Source organism: Rana temporaria, chromosome 2 (assembly GCF_905171775.1).
Source record: "Rana temporaria chromosome 2, aRanTem1.1, whole genome shotgun sequence".
Lineage (NCBI taxonomy): Eukaryota > Metazoa > Chordata > Amphibia > Anura > Ranidae > Rana > Rana temporaria.
The window spans coordinates 498,209,330-498,234,092 of record NC_053490.1 but is presented as its reverse complement, the minus strand read 5'-3'; the positions used below and the strand labels follow the sequence as shown (position 1 = coordinate 498,234,092).

Here is a 24,763-nt window from a genome sequence, read left to right as displayed (position 1 = left end):
ATGCAGCTGCTCCATCTGCTGTATGAAAACAGTCCAAAGCTGGATTCCTCATAGTTTATCAGTTACGTAACTCCCCAGATGTGAGCCATGAATATGCCCCTAGACCTTATCTTCTAATTCCTTTCCTAATCCAGAGCTGCAGCCGAGAAATGTGAAAGCTACGAATAATCATAACATGAAGCAAAAAATGTATTTTGCTTGCAAGGAATAAGAAATGTTATAATTTTAAAGTGAACCTGTGCTTTGGTCATGCAGGGACAACCAACAGGTCCTCTTAAAGGGGAACTGAAGTTGAAAAATAAAATTGCTTGAAGATGTACTTCTGTTTTACCAAAAATGTCTTGTGATTTTCTGTGCAACACTGTAACACTTTGGCTAGTCATTATAAAACTGAATGCCAGGAATGGATTTTATTGCAAAGTTACCGTATATACTAGAGTATAATCCAACACGAATATAAGCCGAGGCCCTAATTTTACCACAAAAAAACAGGGAAAATGTCTTGACTCGAGTATAAGCCTTACAGTAGCAGCAGCTACTGTAAGCGGAAAAGAGGGTCAACAGTGCCCATTTGCAGCTTCACTGTGCCCATTTGCACGCCTCACTGTGCCCATTTGCAACCTTTTTTTTTCTATTGAAAAGCCTGTGGCGGGCAAAACACAACCCAAAAACTCCACCCGGTGCAGGAAAAATGTGCACACACATAAAGAGGTGCATCGTCAATTGGCCCTCCGAAAAGGGCCCAACTCTGATCCCCCGGGGCGTTAGGCTCCTGGCAGGGACTCGAGTAACAGTGTCCCATGCAGCTGAAGCCACATGGACCCAACATCCTTGGAGGGACTGCCAAAACAGAACCCTCCTCGTTGAGGCTCCCCCAAAGGGAGACCCCATAAGAGCGGGCGACCTAAGCCAGAAGGCCATGTCCACCCACTCCCAAGACTTTCAGAGCAGGCCCGAGGACCAGCACCCTACTCATCACACATAAAGTGCAGTGCACCAAACAAAAAAAGACGTAATGTGACACACAGGGGAAAATAAATAAGAAAGTGGGGAAGAAGGAAGATGGGAGAAGTGAGGTAAAGTGACCAACGTGAAATACGTTGGCCAGGAAACAAAAATTCCCCTGGTCCTAGCCAAAAGGCTCGGCCCTAGAGGCAGGTGTTTTAAAGGTGTATGTGGAGATCAGTGACAAAGGTGCCACACGATGAGTGCCCCTCAACACTCGTGCAATGTATGGCACCCCTGGACTGCCACTCCAGGGGCACTATATCCACAGGCTTTCCAACGGACCTTAACACACGACCCGGACAGTCACAGTCCCCTTCTCCAACTCCACCAGGAAGGATCGGGAGCTCCGGAGGCTCGGGGAGAGTGCCCCTACGCCCCTTTCAGACTTGACCATTGGCCGGCCCCAAGTATCTGTCGGGCAGCTCGGCGTAGTCCCTGCTGAAACCACCCTTCCAGGTGCTATTACGTCATTGGATTGCATCCACCCTCCCAACGGAGGTGCTTCAGCGCTTCTCTGACAACTGATAAGAACAGGTACTGCACTTGATCTTAGCCAAAAGGCAGAGAAGCGATAACCTCACTGTGCCAATTCTCACTGTGCCCATTGTAGCCTTACTGTGCCCATTGCAGCCTTACTGTGCCCATTCTCGCTGTGCCCATTGTAGCCTTACTGTGCCCATTGCAGTCGTATTGTGCCCATTGCAGCCTTACTGTGCCCATTCTAACTGTGCCCATTGCAGCCATACTGTGCCCATTGCAGCCTTACTGTGCCTATTCATACTGTGCCCATTGTAGCCTTACTGTGCCCATTCTCACTGTGCCCATTGCAGCCTCAGTGTACCTGTATTCTTGACAGGCTGCAGGCATCCATTTTTCAAAAGTCGCGGCTTCCTCCTGGTCCCATTTGTTCCGTGATACCTGTCGGGTCGCGGTCGTCCAGTTTTCAAAAGTCGCGGCTTCCTCCTGGTCCATCATAGGCGTTTGACACTGTGTTCGGCTACCGCCTATCACGGAGGTCCTCTCATCCTCGCACTCAGTTTCCCAGCAGACACTGTGTTCAGTTTTTTCTGCCAATCACGGACCTTCTTTCATCCTCGGACAAGAGGACATCCATGATAGGCTAAACACTGAACACAGTGTCTGCTGGGAAAGTCAGAGGATGAGAGGACCTCCGTGATAGGCGGTAGCGGAACACAGTGTCAAACGCCTATCACGTACCAGGGGGAAGCCACGACTTTTGAAAAATGGACACCCGCGACCCGACAGGTACACTGACTCGAGTATAAGCCGAGGGGGCTATTTTCAGCCCTAAAAAAAGGGCTGAAAATCTCGAATATATACGGTACTTTGCTTCAATTCTGGAACCAATGTAAGCATACATATTCCATATCTGTGAAAGCACTCTGAAAGCAGAGAATCACTTGTAGTTGGTGCAGCTACATTGATCACCTCAGTCATTATAATGAACCCGTATAGTCAGTATGCAGCTGCTTGGCATAGGTCCCAGTAGACCACAATGATCACTGTAGTAACACCGACTATGACAGTGATTCCAGTGGCGTCGCTATGGGGGTTCGGGGGGTGTGGACTGCACCCGGGTGCCCCCCGGTAGAGGGGTGACAACCAGGGCCGGCTGCCGAATTGCCTCTGCCGCTCACTAACACAGCAGAGCGAAGCAGGTGAATAAAAACACTTTTGTACAGCAGGAGAGAGACAGAGCAGGGCTGAATAGAGGACGGGAACTCCCGGAGTTAACTTTCCCCTTGATCCCCCCCTAGTGTTTAACCCCTTCTCTGTCAGTGTCATTTACACAGTAATTAGCGCATTTTTATAGCACTGATCGGTGTATAAATGACAATGGCTCCAAAATAGTGTCGCAGTCACGATAAAAATCGATGATCGCCGCCATTACCAATAAAAAAATTATTAATAATAAAAATGCCATAAAAATATCCCCTATTTTGTAGACGCTATAACTTTTACGCAAACCAATCAATATACGCTTATTGCGATTTTTTTTTGCCAGCAATATGTAGAAGAATATGTATCGGCCTAAACTGAGAAAGAAATTGGGAGTGTTCTTCTCTCCCAAATTGTTCTTTTCCTTTTTAATTTGAGAAAGAAATTAGTTTTTTTATATATATTTTGGGGATATTTATTATAGCAAAAAGTAAAAAATATTGCTTTTTTTTTTAAATGTTCGCTCTTTTTTTGTTTCTAGCTCAAAAAATAAAAACCGCAGATGTGATCAAATACCACCAAAAAAAAGCTCTATTTGTGGGGAAAAAAGGGACATCAATTTTGTTTGGATACCACGTTGCACGACCACGCAATTGTCAGTTAAATCGACGCAGTGCCAAATCGCAAAAAGTGCTCTGGTCAGTAAGGGGGTAAATTCTTCCGGGGCTGAAGTGGTTAAAATTTCCCTCCTGAGTGGCAGCCATCTACCTTAATACTTGCCCTTTAGCCCCAATCCTGATTTGCTATCTGGATCTGCCTGGGGACACAGGCCCAGATTCACAAAAGAGATACGACGGCGTTTCTCTGAAACGCCGTCGTATCTCTCAGAGTATCTATGCAACTGATTCATAGAATCAGTTACGCATAGATAGCCCTTAGATCCGACAGGTGTAATGGACTTACACCGTCGGATCTTAGGATGCAGTACCTCGGCCGCCGCTGGGTGGAGATTGCGTCGTATTCCAGCGTCGGGTATGCAAATTAGCAGTTACGGCGATCCACAAAGGTTTTTCTTGTCGTTACGTTGGCGCAAGTCTTAGTTTCACGTCGCAAATTTAGGGTTGCTATTAACATGGCGTAAAATTACTCCACCATGTTAAAGTATGCCCGTCGCTCCCGCGTCGCTTTTGAATTTTTTGTTTTTCCCGGCGTAAGTACGTTACGCATGTCGCGATTCTCAGACACGTCGCGCCGCCGTATTTCGCTCAAAGCACGTCGGGAAAATTGCGAACGGAGTATGCACAGTACGTCCGGCGCGGGAGCGCGCCTAATTTAAATGGTACCTGCCCCATTTGAATTGGGCGGGCTTGCGCCGGACGTGTTTACGATACACCGCCGCAAGTTTACAGGTAAGTGCTTTGTGGATCGGGCACTAACACTGTAAACTTGCGGCGGTGTAACGTAAACGGGTTACCTTACACGGCCGCAATTGTATGGGAATCTGGCCCACAGTGCTTTTGCGGGAAAAAAACCTGACTGTGTCCAGTTCTTGCTGTGTGCACTCAATTTGATCCTATGCCCGACTTTGTACTTTCCTGGATGTCTGAGAAGCACTGTGCGTGTGGACCAACCATAGGAAAGAATGGGCCCGGTGGGACTTTTTTCCTGCAAAAGTTGCTCTGATATTAAAAATAGTAAAGTTAAACAAAACCCTCCCATTCTTCCCTATGATGTGATGAACTTCTGCTCTGCTTGAAAATCATGACACATACAGTTCATGATGATACGAGACAGCTTGGGGGCAAAGAGCAAAAGTTGAACATTAAATAATGAGAGCGTACAACTGAAGAAGGTATGTGGGGAAGGTGAGAAAAGGAAAACATTATTCCATATAGAATTACGGACCAAGTTAAGAAGAACTGTATTCTTAAGGAACACAGAAGCACATGTGAACTGGCTGTATATTCATCTTGGTTATAATGTTTAAAGCTGAGGATAGTTTATTTTCCCAGCAACCTTTGCAGCTCTCTATAGGACAGAAAGCTATGGACTAGGCTATTGATTCAACCTGTAGCAGAACCTTCTCTAACTCCAGCTAGAATGGTTTCTATCAGGCCTCCAGTGTCTTCCAGATTTCCCATCTCTGCAGAATATGGTTACATTTATTTTATAAGCGATCCCTGGCCTCAGAAAAAAAAGAAAAAGAAAAGAGATTCTGCTCTTTCTCCTTATTTAGTCAAATGTTCTTTGCAACAGCAGCTTAATCAGCTTGATACCTTTTTATAAGATGCCATTTGTGTCGTTTAAAAGTTCTCGGAGAATGTTCAAAGGAGACTCCAAGTTGATGTTCAGTGTCATATGTTTAGGAAAATTGTTATTTAACGTATGAGAAAAGGAAACAATTTCAAAACACCTCAATGCACTGAAATACTGACACGTATCTAAAGCCAAAACTGTTTTTGGAAGGGTTGGCCGATAGATTAGGTAATGGTTAAAACCATCACAGTTATTTTTTTGCTGTCTGTGTCCCATCATGGAATGAGGAAATCTCTGCAAGAGAAATCCTTTCTTTGGTAGGGTGACCAGACATCCCCGGTTTCCGGGGACAGTCCATGGATTGAGTAACACTGTCCCCGGAACCAAGTCTGTCCCCGGATTTGTCTTCGGATTGGATTTGAACAAGGGCTGGGGCAAATTCAATTCTGAATTACACACCCCTGCTCCGCCGCTCCTACTAGCTTAGAGGGGTGTATTTTTTCCCAGTATCTGTGCCCCTTTCTGATGATCATGTGCTGGTCGGAGCGGAGGGAATATTTCTTCAGTTTCGGGTGTATGCCCATTCAGCTCTGTTCGCATTTTCTTCTGCCTTGGCTCAAGTCCCGACCAGCCGCCTTCCTATCTTCTTGCCTTCCCTGGCGGAGTGGTCTTCCTCCGCTCTCCACACAGTAGTAGCCGGGGCCAGGAGAGTAAGACTTGACAGGCTGTGAGGCGGGCAGTGACGGGCAGAGAGTCGCTGATTGCCGCCATTACTAGTAAAAAAAAATGTCCCCAGATTTCATTTTAAAAATCTGGTCACTTTATTCTTGGGGCTCGTTTACACAATAATTACCCTCAGAATAGTCATCCTTGGTGGACTGGTTTTTAGGGGCCATTTGCAGACAGTGAGGAGGCAACATGTTGCCTCCTCACTGCCTGTTTTAGCCCCTGAAAACCCCCACCACTGTGCCCTCAAATGGGTCACCTTTAGCAGATGTGTAGGCAGAATCTAGGCCCAAACTGGGAGAGATCACATACACATTCCCTGATGTTGAAATGTATATTGTATATTATTTATGGATTAGCGGTAATAAATAAAGAGTTTTATAGGTTCTGGTATTAGGCAAAATAGCAGTTGGTATCTGTACAGTATCTCCATGCTGTTTTCATGCTATCACTGAAGGGGTGGCAGTTTTTGGTATGCTTGGTAAAATGGGCACTCTGCTGCTGGAATGGGCCCCCTTTAATTGGTCTGGATTTCAGAATGTTTCCCCTGCTCAAGCGTTGTTCCTATGCTGACCCTACTCACCTTCACTGTCGCTAACAAGTAGGATTCCTGTTCCTGACCTACCACTCACTTCAGGTGTGCCAGAATGAGGCAGGTACCCTTATTTTCCCTTTATTTACCCTTCCCCTTATATTATAGTCCTATGCCAACATGGCTTTCAGAGATCACCAGAAGTTGCCATGTGCAATCAGACAGCTGATACCTCTGAGTTCAAGAGGGGACAATTTCCTTTATTGACTCCACTCCATCTGTACAATGACACATTGCCACCAACTGGACAGAGACAAATCTGACCCTGCCTACAGGCTGGCAGTAGTGTAAGGGAGGATTTTACACTAACCACCCATTTTATGGGGTATTCACACAGACCACCAATGTAATGGGAGAATTTACAATGCTCACCAATATAAGGGGGGTGTTACACTGACCACTAATGTAAAGAGAGAAATTACACTGACCTCCAATGTAAGAGGTTATTCTACACTGACCACCATTATAGGGGCAATTCCACAAAGACCACAAACATAAAAGGAGTGTATACACCGATCACCAATAAATTGGAGACATTTACACTGATCACCAATGTTATAGAGACAATTACATTGACCAACAATGTTACAGGAGTGTTTATAATGACCACCAACTCCCTCTCTGCTCACTTTTGCACCACAACTCAACTCTCTCTACCCACCTTTTGTTCCAACCCCCCCTCCTCACCACATTTGGGTACCTTTGCATCCCAAACCTCAACCCTGCTCAGCTTTACACCACAAACCCTATCTCTGCTCACCTTTGCACCCCAAATCTTCATCTGCTCTCCTTTGCAGCCCAAATCTCCCTCTGCTCACCTTTGCACTCCAACCCCCCCTCTCAGCTCACCTTTGCACCGAACAATCCCCCTGTACCCCTTTGTACTCCAACCCCCCTATACTCACATTTGCACTCCAACCCCCCTTCCCCCAGCAAAGTCCTTTTCCTAATCAATAATTTCAATGTGTTCACGATATAAGATTTGAGCTGGTTAGTCCTGGGGAATATGCCTGTTAAGGGTGCTTCTAGAAGGTAATGTAGTCACCTGGATATATCGGATTGTTCCAGGTAATCACAATACGCTGTGCCCCTTTTTTTTTTTTTAGCTAACTTGGTGCTACAGCACAGTTTAAACTACTTTGTGCTAAAAGTACACTAGAAACGTCAGATCTCCTCTCAATATAGAGCATGGCAACCCAGGCCTCCAATGGTCCAACATGTCACCTGACCAGAGTGACAATCAACAGTACTCCCTGTGTACTGGGCATGGGCGTGTTTTTTGGAGCACTGGAAAGGGGTGGTGTTCATCGGAGCGCTGGGCAGAGGAGTGTTAATTGGAACACTGGATATAGAGCATGTTTTTTGGAGCACTGCGCTAGGGGGAGTGTTCATTGGAGCATTGGGCAGGAGGTGTGTTCATCGGAGCACTGGGCAGGGGACATGTTCGTGGAGCACTGGGCAGGGGACATGTTCGTGGAGCACTGGGCAGGGTAGTGTTCATTGGAGCACTGAGCAAAGGGGTGTGTTTGTTGGAGCATTGGGAAAGAGGCGTGATCATAGGAGCATTGGGCAAGAGGGCAGGGGGGTGGGTGTTTGCTGGAGCACTGAGACGGGGGCATGATCATTAGACCACTGGGTAAGGGGAGTGTTTATTAGAACACTAGGCAGGGGTCATGTTCAATAGAGCACTGAACAGGGTGCATGTTCGTTGCAGCATTGGATAGGGGGAGTGTTCATTGGAGCACTGGGCAGGGGGTATGCTCATTGGAGCACAGGGCAGGGGGCATGTTCATTGGAGCACTGGGCAAGGGGCATGTTCATTGGAGCACTGGGCAAAGGGCATGTATGTTGGCGCAGTAAGGTTTGAGATCACTGGCGGCTCAAGCTGCTGAGCTGTGTGTAACAGAGGTCAAAAATAATAGCATGCTGATATCACAGGGTATTTTAACCCATGCTGCAGTAAAAATATATTTACCGTATTTATCGGCGTATATCGCGCACTATTTTCCCCTTAAAATAAGGGGAAAATCATGGGTGCGCGATATACGCCGATAGCCGCTTCCCGCGCTCAGTTTGAAATCCTGTGCCGACATATACCGAGTGCAGTACACTCAGGTACATTCGGCCAGGCTCGGCTTCGCTCGTGCTCACGCATAAACGTCACAGAGCGTGAGCGCGAGCTAAGCCGAGCCTTGCCGAATGTACCCGAGTGTACTGCACTCGGTATATGTCGGCGGAGGCGTTCGAACTGAGCGTGGAAAGCGGGGACTCGACGTGAGGCGCATGCTGGAGAAGCCGGGAGGACACCATCGAGGCCGCAGACGGACGCCGGACCGGACGATGGACGCTGGGAAGACACCAAAACTGTAAGTAATACGCGGGAGCGCGTTATACCGCGATAAATACGGTATTAGTGTACAAGTATATAAAACCTGACCGCATTACAGTAATAAATATAGTGGCTTCAGCTGGACTTTTAGTCCTATCTATTCTAACTCTGCCTAACTCTTTGTGTTTGTCATACTAAAATAATATAGACTTTGTACATACAAGGTTAATAGATACCTAGCTTGTTGAATAAGGTGAAGGTATTGCATATTTATACTGAAAATCCAGTCACATGCATTAAAAAATGAAAAATAAAAAATTGCTTGCACATGATTGGATGATTGATGTGGATGCAGCGACACACTATTTATTAAGCTAAGCGAGCATTCACTTTCCAAAGTGAACATTCATTTTCTGAACAATCTTTATTACTTCAGTAAATCAAACCCATAGCAGTGGATTTTTACAAGAAAAAGTACTGTAAATGTTTAATTAGATAATTCAATAAAATTAAACTGCATTTACATCAAACATCCAAACATGTACAAACAAAATATCTGCTTGCACATGTTTGGTTATTCTCAGTGAACATAGCTTCTTTTTATTCAACAGGCAAAGTGACCACTCTCTACGCCTTTGGTAAATTAAAGTGATTGTAAACCTTGGAAAACAACCCATTCAGTTTAAGTTTTAGTACTATGACAGTTTCTGGTTTCAGGCTCAAATTCTACCAAATTGCATGATTTTACCATTAAAAAAGAACTCTCATCTGAAGTTAGAAATTAGTGCTGTGATTTAGAAATAAGACACGATTTTTATATACTGTCAGTGCTGACTGTAGTTCCACCCCAGGCAGAAGCCCAAATTATGGGCATAACTATGCGGAATGCACAGTTAAACAACTGAGACTGCTATCTCCCACAGCTCTTAGATAGTCTAGTGGCGATTACTGCTGTTGGCTTGTGTTGTGTGAATGACAGAACCTAGGGAGCAGTATCCAGCATTCACAAAAACACAAACCAACAACAGCAAACCCTGGCAGCTGCTACGTTATTCTATTTCCGATAAATGTAGTAGCTCCCAGCTTGCTTTGTTGTCAGCTTGTGTTTTTGTAAAATGACCGGTGATACTCCTCAGCTGCTGTCAATCACAAGTTGGAAACTATTACTGTTGTAACCTCATCTGAACTAGCTGGTGCCTGAGGGAGACTGCAGGCCCAATTTTATAACAGTTGCAGAGGAGGCATGGCTGCAGAATGAAGATGGGTTTTTGAGGCTCGGTCTTCTCTACAGATAGAGTAGAGGAGGCACAGGGATTCATGACACTTGGGCTGCAGATGTTTTGTCTGCAGTGTTCAGAGGAGACAATACTTGTGCAGGTTATGGAGATAGAGGTCTGTTTTGTCCAGCGTTTTCAAATAGCGGTGGGTGGTGGGAGAGGCTAACTATCCAACAACGCTGCTTAGGAACCTCAGCACCACTTATAACAGGGACAAGTGCTATGTGCACAGTGTCCCCTGGGGGACAAGCCTTATTAATTTCTCTTTTTTTTTTATTTATGTAAAACAAAAAACAAAGAACAGTCACCAGGCAATGGTAAAACATAGAACAATAATAACAATAGCAGTGAGTACATAAATTCTCATACATATAACACAATGAGATGAGTATCCATGCAGAAATATAATCTCAAGAAGACAATAAACCAGTGGTACAAAAGCATAGAGTTCAAATCAGAAGTCAATTGTATTGTAGTACTGGAGGGTATCATAAACCCCCGCTACAGGGAATATGTGGATTGTGAACCATACAAGTACCAGTTAGGGGGTAGAAGAGGCGGAAATTAGTTCCCATGCCAGGGCAAAAGAGACCCCCACCGCTGCACCAAAGAGCGCAGGACAGAGGGGAAGGGAGGGGGGCGTGGGGGGGGGGGGGTAAGGCAAGCCTCACAGCACCCAACACAGGGAGAGTCATGGCCAAAGCTGTACCCTAGAGAATCCCCACATGGCTCCCACATCAGTCAACCTTATTACTGAAAAAGGACAACTAGGCACTCCCGACACTCCACCCACCTAGGCCAGTTCCAATTGCTCCTCATGCACCCATGCCGCCCAGACCTTATCAAACTTCCCGGGGGAATTACGACCCAGATACGTGAGGTTATACAGAGGAAGGGCCACATTAATTAAAGCTCTCCACTGCTGTACTAAGGGGGAGAGGCCTCCTTCCACCGTATCAGGATTGCCTTCCTAGCATAAAAAATAAAGAGCTTCTTGGAGTGAGTACCATTCAGTGTATCCACTATCCCCAAAAGCAACGGCAAAGGGTCACAGGTCAAGTGTACCTTACTGACAGACTAATGACAGTCACTACCCCCTGCCAGAAAGATTGTATCACAGGACAGGACCAGACAACATGAAAAAAAAAATCCCTCCTCCTCACCACATCGGGGGCAGGCGGGACTTCGTTGCGGATATATTCTAGCCAGGCGCTGGGGGAGAAATAAGCTGTATGTAAAAAATTGACCTGAAGAAACCTATCCCTAGCAGAAACCATCAGGGAGAGGTATTGCTGAATCCCCTCCTCCCAGTCATCATCAGCCAGCGTCGGGATATCCGCCTGCCAAACCGAAAACAGCTGAGAGACCTTGGAGGTGTCTAAACCCACCAAAAGAGAGTACAGGGCAGACAAGGGCTTAGTCTCGTCCGCCACACCCAGCAGGCGCTCAACCCCCGTAGTCTCCAACACCACTAGTCCAGGGAACTGAGACCTGAAGGTGTGGCGCAGCAGGAGGTATCTAAAAAAACATCTGGTTTGGCAGTCCCCTCCTCTGCTTCAACTCATCAAAGGTAAGGAGTTCGCCCGACAAAACTACATCCGCAAGCGTTTTAACCTCAAATCGGGCCCACAGAACAGAATCAGGAATAGAGTGAAAGTGCGTCAGCCGCGGGTTCCACCACAACGGAGTATGCGGAGACCAGCCATTAGGCTTCTGAACCTTGGCCCGGACAACCTCCCATACCTTCAGGGTAGTCCTCATCGAGGGCGTAATATTAGGATTAGACCTGGGTCCTCGGTGCATAAGATTACGCAGCTCAGAGTAGGAACCGAGCAGCGCAGCTTCAAGAGTAGCTGCTGTGTTAGCTGGCTCCTCCGATAACCACCATCTGAGCGTAACAAGGACCGCAGCCCAATAGTACTTCTGGAAACAGGGCAAGGCCAATCCACCCAAAGTGATCGGCAGCTGCAGGGTGGACCTGGCAATCCTAGGGGTACCCCCATTCCAGATAAAGGAGGTAAGTAGGCTATCTAATTTCCTAAAAACCACATTCGGAGTAGGCACGGGGGTCTGTCTAAAAATGTACAAAAATTTCGGCAGGACGGTCATCTTGACCAGATTAACCCGACCGACCGGGGTAAGGGGCAGTGTCTTCCAAGCAGTACACCTCTGAGTCAGGAGGGACAAGTCTGGAGTCAGGTTAAGGGGAATGAACTGCTTCAGGTCCTTGTGGATCTCCACTCCCAAGTACCGGAACTGTGAAACCCGTCGCAGGGGAGTATCCGCCATAATAGACGCCTCCGAGGGGTGCAGAGCAAAAATGACAGACTTCCCCCAGTTAATACATACGCCAGAAAATCTGCCGAAAGTATCAATAAGTGCCAGGGCCGCCCCGAGGGAGTCAGAGGTGTTGCACAAGTATAGCAGAGTGTCATCCACATATTTTTTTTTTTTTGAACCGGGCCTCCAGGTAACCAACCAGTTAGAAACTGGTTGGTTACTATACACCGTTGCACCCGATTCTGTGTGCACCAGTTTTAATAAATGTGTGTTGAAAATGCTGCAGGTAAATTTTTTTGTATGTTAAGATGCACTGCAAGTCTATTCAAGTCTATTCAAGCACTACCAGAATAAAATTCTTTATGTTATCACACGTATTAACACAACGCATAGTGCCAATGTCTATAGAAATCCTTTGGACATTATTTATTGCAGCAGAGCTGTTTATTATGATTTTATTCATCTTTAGGGATGAGCCGAACACCCCCCCCCCCGTTCGGTTTGCACCAGAACCTTCTAACGGACCGAACGTTCGCACAAACATTTAGAACCCCATTGATGTCTATGGGACTCGAACGTTCGAATTCAAAAGTGCTCATTTTAAAGCCTAATATGCAAGTTATTGTTGTAAAACGTCTTTGAGAACCCGGGTCTTGCCCCAGGGAACATGTATCAATGGAAAAAAAGTTTTAAAAAGGTTGTTTTTTCAGGAGCAGTGATTTTAATGATGCTTAAATAATAATAATAAAAAAAAATTATGAAAAATTCCTTTAAATATTGTACCTGCTGGGTGTCTATAGTATGCCTGTGAAAACGTTTTTAAGAACCCGGGTCTTGCCCGAGCGAACGTGTATCAATGGAATTTTTTTTTTTAAACTGAAAAAACGACTTTTTTTCATTGATACATGTTCCCTGGGGCAAGACCCGGGTTCTCAAAGACGTTTTCACAGGCATACTATAGACACCCAGCAGGTATAATATTTAAAGGAATTTTTTATTTTGTTTTTTTTATTTAAGCATCATTAAAATCACTGCTCCTGAATCTTTAGGTGCAAACTACAGAGCACGCAGCTAGTACACACCAAGTAGCTTTAGGTGCAAACTACAGAGGACACAGGCAATAAACCACGTAAGAATACCGCAGCTAGCACAATCACCTGCCTGCCAGTAAATTAGGAAGAACTGATCTAGCTAAACTATACAGTGTGGCCCGGATTCAGATAGCCTTTACGCCGGCGTATCTATTGATACGCCGCGTAAGTGCTACGAAGCGCCGGCGTATCTTCTTTCTGTAATTCAAAAAGCAAGATACGCCAGAATTTTACTAAGATACGGCCGGCGTAAGGCTCTTACACTGTCGTATCTTAGGCTGCATATTTACGCTGGCCGCTAGGTGGCGCTTCCATAGATGCGCAATTCGTAAAAAAACGTAAAATACGCGGGGTCACATGAAATTTAAATAAAACACGCCCACATCATCCAGATTTGAATTAGGCGGGCTTACGCCGGACCTCATACGTTATGCCACCGTAACTTAGGGCGCAAGTTCTTTCTGAATACGGAACTTGCACCCTAATTTACCACGGCATAACGTATCTGAGATACGTTACGCCCCGCCGATAGATACTCCAATGTATCTGAATCCGGGCCTGTATAAATATATGTACAACACCTGGGATGTATATATATCCTCTACACACTTTAACATTAACTGACTAGCCTGCCTGCCTGCTCTATCTACCTGCAAAAAATGACACTCTCTCTGTCCTCTCTTATAACCACCGCAACACACTACACAAGGCCGACCTGCAGGCGTGTACTAAACCCCCTGAGCCATAATTGGCCAAAGCCACCCTGGCTTTGGCCAATTATGGCTCTCCGTTTTTTGCAAGCTGTGATTGGCCAAGCATGCGGGTCATAGTGCATGCTTGGCCAATCATCAGCCAGCGATGCCGCAGTGAATTATGGTCTGTGAAACGTAACTCGAATTTGGCGCGAACGACCCGTTTTGTTCGTATTTCGACGAACGATCGAACATACGATGTTCGAGTCGAACATGAGTTCGACTCTAATACGAAGCTCATCCCTATTCATCTTTATTAATTTTGTGTCGTTATAGGTATTAACTCATCCACTCTGGCTATACTAAATGTTACCCAACAGAAAAGTTCCCAAACAAATTTCTTGTTATTCCCTGTTTAATCCCTTTCCTGGCAGCCATCATAAAATGATAATATTATTGGAGGTGATGTAAAAATATACTGATATTACTGCAGCAGTTCAAGAGTGCAGGATCTTCTGGTGACCTGAGATATTTGTTTTATCCAGTGGTTATTAAAGTTATTGTATTACTGGCCGGGTTCCAGACCAGTGTTATGAGAAATATCTCTTTCTCAGCCCATTTAACCTCACATTAACTGGCCACCGATGTTCTGGAGTCTAGACGGTCGGGCAGTGCTCCAGTTAGAGACGTGCGTGGTGATGTGTTTTATGAGTGTAGTGGACTAGACTGTTGTTCTATAGTCATGTGCACTGAGAAAGACACACTATAAATTCTTATGGAAGTCATTAATATGCGTGTTTTGTTTTTTTATTAATGAGTAACAAGGGAAAAAAAAGAATGAAAAGTTACAATTTAAAGCTGAGCTGAAGGAAATCATCCAAAATACACAGTTCAGATACATGTAGCTATTAACACTTTTACCTGGGGAAAGATTTGTAGTTGTGTTTAGCCTGTTTTGTCATTCAGAAAAGCCGACCAGGTTTGTGACCTTACTTTTTTTTTTTACATAAAGTGTTTGTTAATCCAAAAATAAAAATGGATCCTGCTCCTTTAACCACTTCCATACAGGGCACTTATACACCTTCCTGCCCAGCAGTGGTGTATTTAGGTTTTGTGCTGCCCTAGGCCTGACTAAACTCGTGCACTCCCCTAATTTAAATACGACCCACCCCCTTCCTGTCAAGGCCACACCCCTGTCTGTTTAAGACCCTTGTTGCTGACAAGCAGATCCACGCTATCTGGTAAGAGTATTCCATCTACTCCTGTCTTTACCGTGCAGAAAGTCTTTCCTATGATGAGGATGTGGCCATATACTTCCTATTGATGGACTTTTGTTTTGTGTGTTTTTTTCATTTTTATGGACACATATTCACAGGTTACTGTGATCCTATCACATTGATGCATGGTTTTCACTTGTATATTCCTTATAAGTGTTTTTTTATTAGCGCTACATATATTTTCCACTGTTTAAGACTCACCCTGACATTTTCGAGTGGGGACACTAGTTCTCAATGCTTGGGTGGGGGGAATAGATTCCCTTAATTTGCATAGATTGTCTATCACTTCCTGTTTAGTTATGGGGCAGAAAGTGAAGGGAAATCTCTGCAATGGGACAGGGATGGTAAAAAAAATAAACTGACAGGGGGGCTATAACCCTCCCTTACTCTATTCAAAATGGAAAAAAAAAAGTGTTGCATATAGTTCTACTTCAAGCACAAATTTCTGATACATTTATGGAGAGGACTAAGATATAACCATGCCAATGGTACAGCAGAAAACATATAGCACAGTGAGGAAGGTTTGTAGTCCAGGATGATAGGACAGTCAAAATTAGAAACAGCTTGTGTTACACTAACAGTGTAGCACAAGCCAGCGGGGACACTTTCCATGCTGCCCCCCTGCAAAGTGCTGTATACACCATCAGCACCATCAGCACTGCCTTCTATTGCAGTGTCCCCCTCTGTAAATGATTTATAAATATAAATTCTGTAAATACCTAATTTAAGAGCCGAGATTGCGATCACATGACCAGCCAGCTCTCTCCTCCTCCCCTCCAGACTGACATCAGCAGAGGAATCTCAGCCCTGTCCACTGAATCTCTCAGAGGAGAAAAGGAAAAAGCTGGCCAGTCATGTGATCGCAATCTCGGCAGAGAAATTAGGTATTTGTAGCATTTATTTTTATAAATCACACACAGAGGGAGATACTATAATAGGAGGCAGTGTTGATGGTGTATACAGGTTAGAGTGGCTTAACAAACACTTTAAGCAATACAGCTTGGTCCCCAACCTGCCCACAGATTGGGATTTGACAAAGAAAAAGAAGCAGCCGACTTATAAGGTCATCACTTTTCTCTCTCTTTCTGTAAGCATGTAGAAACTGTTGACTAACAGCACTGGACAAAGCAATACTGCTTTATACTAGGTTCATATTTATGCGATGCAGGGAATGTTTTCAAAATCACCTGGTGTGGTGTGTTGTGTTTGCCCCCTCCCTTGAGGGGAGAGCAGGAGAGTCAGGACGCTCTCTGCATTGCAGATAGAGAAAGGAGCTGTGTGTTAGTTGGCGTCCTGACTCTCCTGCTCGCCCCCCTCCCCCCTCAAGGGAGGGTGCGAGCACGACACTCCACACCAGGGAGAAAGCCTTGCATTACTGTGTGGAGTTACAGACAGAAGAACAGGAAGTGAGGATTTCTCAGAAGAAATAAGGACATTTAAAAGCAAAATCGAAGGATGAGGTAAGTGAAGGAGGACTGCACGAAGGTAAAGGAAGCTAGTTAGGGATTTTTTTTTTAACCTTTACAACCTCTTTAAAGCGGTTGTATAACCCGCTTTCTGATTTTTTTTTTTTTTTAATCCAACAAGATTTTATTCAGTTTACAGAGGTACAAGGTATACAAGGTCCCCTTAACATTGCGGGGAATGATAAAGATAAAGAGCAGCAACGAGACAACCACTACTCAGAATACATCTATGAACAGGAGGTAAACCCCCCCCCCCCCCAGCAAGTCAAACATTTCCCTCCCGACACATAGCTCAATGCCCACCTCACCCAATATTAATGCCCAGAAGCCTGTCCATCACCAGGTCCACAGGGGCCAGACCCGGCACATCCAGCCACTTTGCCCACAACTTCTCAAATTTTTGGGCATTACCCCTGTGTTGATATATCACCTTCTCCATCCTCAGCACTGTCCCAATGTTATTGATCCATTCAGCTAGAGTCGGAGGAGCCTCTGCCCTCCAATGAACCATAATAAGCTTCCTAGCCTGGAACAGGACCCTTTGCACTGCCTCCCTGTCCACCTCCTCCCATTCGTACTCCTCCAGAGCCCCCAAGAGACAAGCCCTCGGGTCCTGCGGAAGAGACACTCCAAATGCTGAATTGATGGTACTCACGACTCCCGCCCAATACGTGTGGAGTTTTGGGCATCTCCACAGCATATGTATCAGATCTCCATGGTCTCTCTTGCACCTGGTGCAGGTAGGGTCGAGCTGTGGATTCATTCTATGGAGTCTGTGAGGGGTATAATAGGTTCGTAACAAAATGTACAGTTGCGTGAGCCTCTGTGAGACATTCAGTGAGCACTTGCCTACTGCCTGAAAAATTTCTTCACATTGTTCACCGTCCAATTCCCCTGCATCTGCTTCCCACCTTTCCCGTATCTTCAGGGGATGCTGCTTCATCACATACTGTAACAGGATGGCGTAGCATTGGGAGATAAAGCCCTTAGATGTCCCAGCATCCCCTAGAAGGTCAAAAGCAGGGGTCGGCGACAGGCACCACTCAGAGGAGCGACCCTGTGCCGCCACTGCATGTCTCAACTGTATGAATGAGAAGTGCATGGACTGTGGCAGGCCAAACGCCTCCCGCAATTCCGGAAACGTGCGAAGTACCCCGTTACGGAATATGTGGGTAAGGTGTGTGATCCCATAATGTTTCCACCTGACACCGGACTGCAGTTTAGCCAGTTCAGTGTACGTGTCATTTTGCCATATAGGACTGTACTTCGTGTAACCCTCTGCGTTTTGGACATATTTAACCTTATTCCATACCTTCTGAATCAGACTAAATGTGGGGAGCTTCTTGTGTGGTCTAGCAAATGCCTGCGCCTCCAACGCCTCAGGGATCGGACCTCCGCCCACGGTGTGCTCCATAAGCCTCTGAGCCGAGGACCGCACCATCGGCCGAAACATGCCAACCAGCTGCTGCATCCGAGCCGCTAAGTAGTATAGCCAGGGGTTTGGCAACGCCAAACCCCCGCTATCTTTAGGTCTCTGCAGGTGTTCCAACTTAATCCTAGGATTCTTATCCTTCCAGATGAGACCCCGAAAAATACTGTTTACTGTATGAAAAACTTTCAGGGGGATGACCATGGGGGTGTTGTGGAGAAAGTATAGTAGTTGCGGCATGAGTATCATCTTAATAAGATTCACCCTCCCAGCAACCGACAGAAGCAGGGCCTTCCATGTTTTTACTTTGTCCCTAAACCGCAGCAACAGGGGGGAAATATTTAGATGTATGAAATCTCGTGGCCGAGCCGTTATCTGCACCCCTAGGTATTTAAAGGATGAGGTAATGGATATGGGGCAGACAGCGTTAATTACTTGAGTGTCATCACCATCCAACAAAAGCAATGCTGACTTTGCCCAATTTATGAGCAGACCAGAGAATTTTCCAAACTCTGTGATCGCCATCATAGCCTCTCTAAGGGAGGAGTCCGTGTCTCCCAGCAGCAGAAGCGTGTCATCAGCATACAACATCACCTTTTCCTGCATGTCGCCATAGCAAAAACCGGTGATGCGGGGGTTAGCCCTGATACTCATGGCCAGCGGCTCAATAGCCAGGGCAAAGAGGAGGGGGGACAGGGGACAACCCTGCCGCGTCCCCCTCCTCAGTGCAAAGCCCGCCGACAACGAGCCAAATGTCCGTATCGCTGCCTGCGGCTGGCTGTACAGCAACCGCACCCAGGAAATGTAGACAGGGCCAAATCCGAATTTCCGCAACACGGTCCAGAGATAATTCCAATCAATACTATCGAAGGCTTTTGTTGCGTCTAAGGATAATAGAGCTCTACTGCCCATGTTGTCCGCCCGCGCTTGTATATTAAGGAACAGCCTTCTCAAATTAACCGCCGTCGATTTGTTAGGCATGAACCCGGCTTGGTCTCCATGTACTATAGATGTCACCACCCCATTTAGCCGAATGGCGAGCACCTTGGCCAGGATCTTAACGTCGCTCTGTAATAAGGAAATGGGACGGTAGGCCCCCGGGTCCACGGGATCCTTGCCTGGCTTAAGTAACAGTACTATATTTGCTTTGGACATGGAGGGGGGCAAAGTCCCCCCCTCCCTGGCGCTGTTAAAGACCTGCAAAAGCTGCGGCAGCAACACCCCCGAGTACTGTTTATATACCTCCATGGGCAGCCCATCCTCCCCCGGGGCCTTACAGTTAGGGAAGGCACTGACTGCCTCTTGCAATTCCTCAACAGTAACCGGTTTCTCCAGCAAAGTACGCTGATTATCGGACAGTCCCGGGAAGGTCAATTGGGTCAAATATAGCTCCAGATCCTCCTGGGTATACGCCGCGCCGGAACTGTACAGGGCCTCATAGAAACCCGCCAGTTCCTGCATAATCTGGTCTGGCTGAGATACTACCCCTCCTGACCTAGCTCTAATAGCCCCTATCTCAGGTGAACGTTGATGGGAGTTCGCAATCCGTGCCAATATACGGCCGGTTTTCTCACCCTCCTCAAAGAACGCCTGTTTGGCAAAGAATCTCTTCTTTTCTGCTGACGAGGAGAGCAACTGCTGGTAGGCGGATTGAGCCGCCTGCCAGGACTCCCTGGCCAAATCAGAAGGATCTGCAATGTAAGCCCGCTCCATTTCCCTGACCCTGTTCTCCACTTCTATCAGTAATGCAGCAGAGGCCCTCTTCACCCCAGTCACTTCCCGTATGAGGAGGCCCCTAAGATATGCTTTGAAGGCATCCCACTGTAGCACATTTCGTTCCACCCCCTCCTCCGCAACAAAATACCTCCGTATACTCTCCTCTATTTCGGCATGGGATCTAATTAATTTCAACCAAAATGCATTCAGCTTCCATGGTGCCTTAACCAGGTTCCCCTGCGGTGCCACGCAGAGCTGCACCACCAGGGCCGAGTGTCCTTAACCAGGTTCCCCTGCGGTGCCACGCAGAGCTGCACCACCAGGGCCGAGTGCGCTTTCTGATTTTTACCTACAGGTAAACTTATAATAAGGCTTACCTGTAGGTAAAATGAATATCTCTTAAACCTGTACAGTTTAGAAGATCTTCACCTTGCATGCAGCCGCTGATGTCAGCCGGCGGATGCTGCCGGAAAATCAGAGCTCCTTCCCGGAACGGAGGACTCCTGCGCATGCGGCTCCAGCCACTCACATAGATGACATAATTATATTATTTCAATAAACTTAATTTCTCAATTACTTGTCATCAAATAGCTGCCATGAAGCTATGATTGTGACATTTCATGTTACATAATCTTATCCTACAATCTGCTATGTTATCTATTTTCATTTAAAGTACATTTATAAGAATTACTTTCCTGAATGATTACGCCTTTTTCTACTATACTATTGTACATGTTCTCTTAATGGAATATCTATTTTTATTATATTATTGTATATGATCTGCTAATGGAATTTTGGTGATAATTATAGAATGCAATATAATATTTGAAACAGGAAACGACAGGTCCGCTCTAATGTTTATTCTGCTGTCCTTTTGTGGTCATAACAACAGAAAGCTAGAGGAAATCTTTAAAGACAGTAGTTGATAGAATATTAAAATGTTAACTCCACTCTATCCAAAAACGTTGGGGTTCCACTTTAAACCTGATCTGCAGCACTGACATTTTGCTCACATGTGGAAGACTTGATTTACACAGATAACAGCGGCATGCGTAGAGATATTCTGGCCACATTAAATTATGGATATTTATTTTAATGTGATATTTATTTTTAAATGTTCCCCTGAAACAGTGCCATAAACACCAGCAGAGAATTCACCTGCCTTTCCCCAACATGCATTTGATTTTCCTGGTGGTCTGCTGCTGATCTGACATCCAATCTACTGTAGATGATGTAGCCAGAAAATCTCCCCTTGTGACTTGCTGGGGGAAAGCCAGGATTTTTCTGCTTTTATTAAGAGTTTTAAACTCAATTTTGGAGAAGCAGCACAGGGGTTATAAACTTGTACAAGCCACCACCCGAAGAGATCCACAGCCTTGCATTCAGCTCCCCGTCCAATTATTAATTACAGAGGCCCGGATTCTCGTACGAGTTACGCCGGCGTATCTCCAGATACGCCGGCGTAACTCTGAGTCCGAGCCGTCGTATCCATGGGCCTGATTCTTAGAATCAGTTACGCATAGATTTGTATTAGATCCGACCGGCGTAAGTCTCTTACGCCGTCGTATCTTAACTGCATATTTACGCTGGCCGCTAGGGTCGTGTACGCTGATTTACGCCTAGAAATATGTAAATCAGCTAGATACGCAAATTCACGAACGTACGCCCGGCCAAGGCAGTACAGATACGCCGTTTACGTTAGGCTTTTCCCGGCGTAAAGTTACCCCTGCTATATGAGGCGTAGATGCGGCGTAAAAATGTTAAGTATGGACGTTGTTCCCGCGTCGAATTTTGAACATTTTACGTCGTCTATGTAAGTCGTTCGCGAATAGGGCTGTGCGTCATTTCCGTTCACGTCGAAAGCATTGGCTTCTTGCGGGTTAATTTGAAGCATGCGCACTGGGATACTTTCACGGACGGCGCATGCGCCGTTCGTAAAAAGCGTCATTTACGTGGGGTCACATTAAATTTACATAACACACGCCCACATCTACCACATTTGAATTAGGCAGGCTTACGACGGCCTATTTACGCTACGCCACCGCAACTTTGTTTTGAGAATACGGCACTTGCCTGTCAAAGTTGCGGAGGCGTAACGTAAATAGGATACGTTACGCCCGCACAAAGATACAGGTAAACATACATAACAAGTTAAAGCAGCGTTTCTCAACATTTTTAATGCGTGGGAACTCTTGAGATACTTTCTGGAGTAAGGGACAGAAAGTACAGATCTATGTAGGATTATGTAGGATATGTAGTGATTTATATAGTGATATAATCCTATAGTGATAGGATATATATCTATATATATAGATCTATATATATAGATATATGTACTACACACTATATTACCAAAAGTATTGGGATACCTGCCTTTACACGCCCACAAACTTTAATGGCATCCCAGTCTTAGTCCGTAGGGTTCAATATTGAGTTGGCCCACCCTTTGCAGCTATAACAGCTTCAACTCTTCTTGGAAGGCTTTCCACAAGGTTTAGGAGTGTGTCTATGGAAATGTTTGACTATTCTTTCAGAAGTGCATTTGTAAGATCAGGCACTGATGTTTAATGAGAAAGCCTGGCTCGCAGTTTCTGCTCTAATTCATCCCAAAGGTGTTCTATCAGGTTGAGGTTAGGACTCTGTGCAGGCCAGTCAAGTTCCTCCACCCCAAACTCGCTCATCCATGTCTTTATGGACCTTGCTTTGTGCACTGCTCCAAATCATTTGGTGGAGGGGGGATTAAGGTGTGGGGTTGTGTTTCAGGGGTTGGGCTTGGCCTCTTAGTTCCAGTGAAGGGAACGCTTAAAAGATCACTAAAGATCATTTTTTTTTTAAAATAACAAACATGTTAAACTTACCTCCACTGTGCAGCTCGTTTTGCACAGAGTGTCCCTGAACCTGGTCTTCTGGAGTCCCTCGGCGGCTGTCTCGGCTCCACCCCGAAAGGACTCAACACCTTCATGCGAGCGTGCTCGCATGGTGTTGAGTTCTTGTGGGCGCGCTCCTGTGATAAAGCCGGCGGGCATAGCCGCTCACTGTGTCACTCGGCCCCGCCCCCGGCGTGCCGCGTCATTGGATGTAATTGAATGGCTGTGCTGTGCTGCACTGCTTTCAATCCATCCAGTGCAACCAATCAACAGCCATGCTGAGCGGCAAAGAGGATGTCGAGGGCAAGTGCAGGACTTTCGAGGGGTATTGTCAGATGTTTTTTCACCTTTATGCATAGAATGCATTAAGGTGAAAAAACTTTTACCTTTAAAACCCCTTAAAGGCTTCAACATAACAAGACATTTTGGAATTTCATGTTCCCAACTTTGTGGAAACTGTTTGGGGATGGCCCCTTCCAGTTCCAACATGACTGTGCACCAGTGAACAAAACAAGGTCCATAAAGACATGGATGAGCGAGTTTGGGGTGGAGGAACTTGACTGACCTGAACAGAGTCCTGACCTCAACTCAATAGAACACCTTAGGGATGCCTGCGAGCCAGGCTTTTGTATCCAACATCAGTGCCTGACCTTAGAGTTGAAGCTGTTATAGCTGCAAAGGGTGGGCCAACTACATTTTGAACCCTATGGACTAAGTCTGGGATGCCATTAAAGTTCATGAAAAGTTCTTTGCAAAGAAAAAAAAAAAAACACACAAAGCCCCCCTCCCCACCCCAAAAATAGTAGTACGCTGTAAATCCACTATCAGTCATGTTTTCCAGGGATGTAGGTCAGCATCAAACCTGAAGGATGACACCCACCAACCTACCAGAACAAAACACTGATCGCCAACTCGATGTATAACATTTTCCAGCCTAGCAGCTACATGTAAACAAAAAGATGGGGGATCCTGGGTTACTGACAAAATATTGAGCATTTGGTAAATTATGTAACTCAGGATCCCTTGACCACTAATGGTTTGCATTTCGGGGAGACACCACACAGTTTTCTTTAGCGGGGTCGCATAGGGTTCCCCTAAATCAGGGGTTGACAAATTTGCTTGGAATCTAGGAGCCAGCTAAAAAAGTTAGGAGCCAGAAAACGCACCCCGTCCCGACGAGCTTGCGCGCAGAAGCGAACACATACGTGAGCAGCGCCCGCATATGTAAACGGTGTTCAAACGCAATTTTGAAGCGTGACATGTTGGGAATGAATTTACTCTGCGTAACATTGTCTTTCATAATATTAAAAAAAATGGAGATAACATTACTGTTGTCTTATTTTTTAATTAAAAAAAGTGTAATTTTTTCCCAAAAAAGTGCGCTTGTAAGACCGCTGCGCAAATACGGCGTGGCAGAAAGTATTGCAACACTGCCATTTTATTCTCTAGGGTGTTAGGATAAAAAATATATATATATACTGTTTGGGGGTTCTAATTAGAGGGAAGAAGATGGCAGTGAAAATAGTGAAAAATGACACCAGATGGCGCCAGCTCACATCTGGTGGTAATAACTTTTAATACCAACGGCTCACCACCAGATGGCACCAGCTCACAAAAAACCTTCCAAGCCAAGTCGCCAGGACACTGGCGCCCGGGATTTGTCGATCCCTGCGCCTAAATCCATACCAGACCCTCATTAAAGCGGAGGTTCACCCCAATTTTTTTTTTAACATTACATTCAGCCGAGTTGTGATAATGACATTAGGCTGTTTTTTTTTTTAAATCCTTGCCGTACCTACCGTTTTATACAGTATATATATATATATGTTCACTGCGGATTCCGGGTATAATCTGCGGGACTGGGCATTCCTAATTGATTGACATGCTTCCGACCGGCGCATACAGCGCGTCACGAGTTGCCGAAAGAAGCCGGACTGCGAGTCACTCTATACGGTGCCTGCACACTGACGTTCGGCTTCTTTCGGCAACTCGTGACGCGCTGTATTCGCTGGTCGGAAGCATGTCAATCAATTAGGAACGCCCAGTCCCGCAGATTATACCCGGAAGCCGCGGTGAA

At 45.8% G+C, this 24,763-nt stretch overlaps 1 pseudogene; it reads right to left on the bottom strand.

The window, feature by feature from the left end:
* Positions 1-1,477: 1,477 nt before the first annotated feature.
* On the bottom strand, positions 1,478-1,581 carry LOC120929945 (annotated as a pseudogene).
* Positions 1,582-24,763: the final 23,182 nt, after the last annotated feature.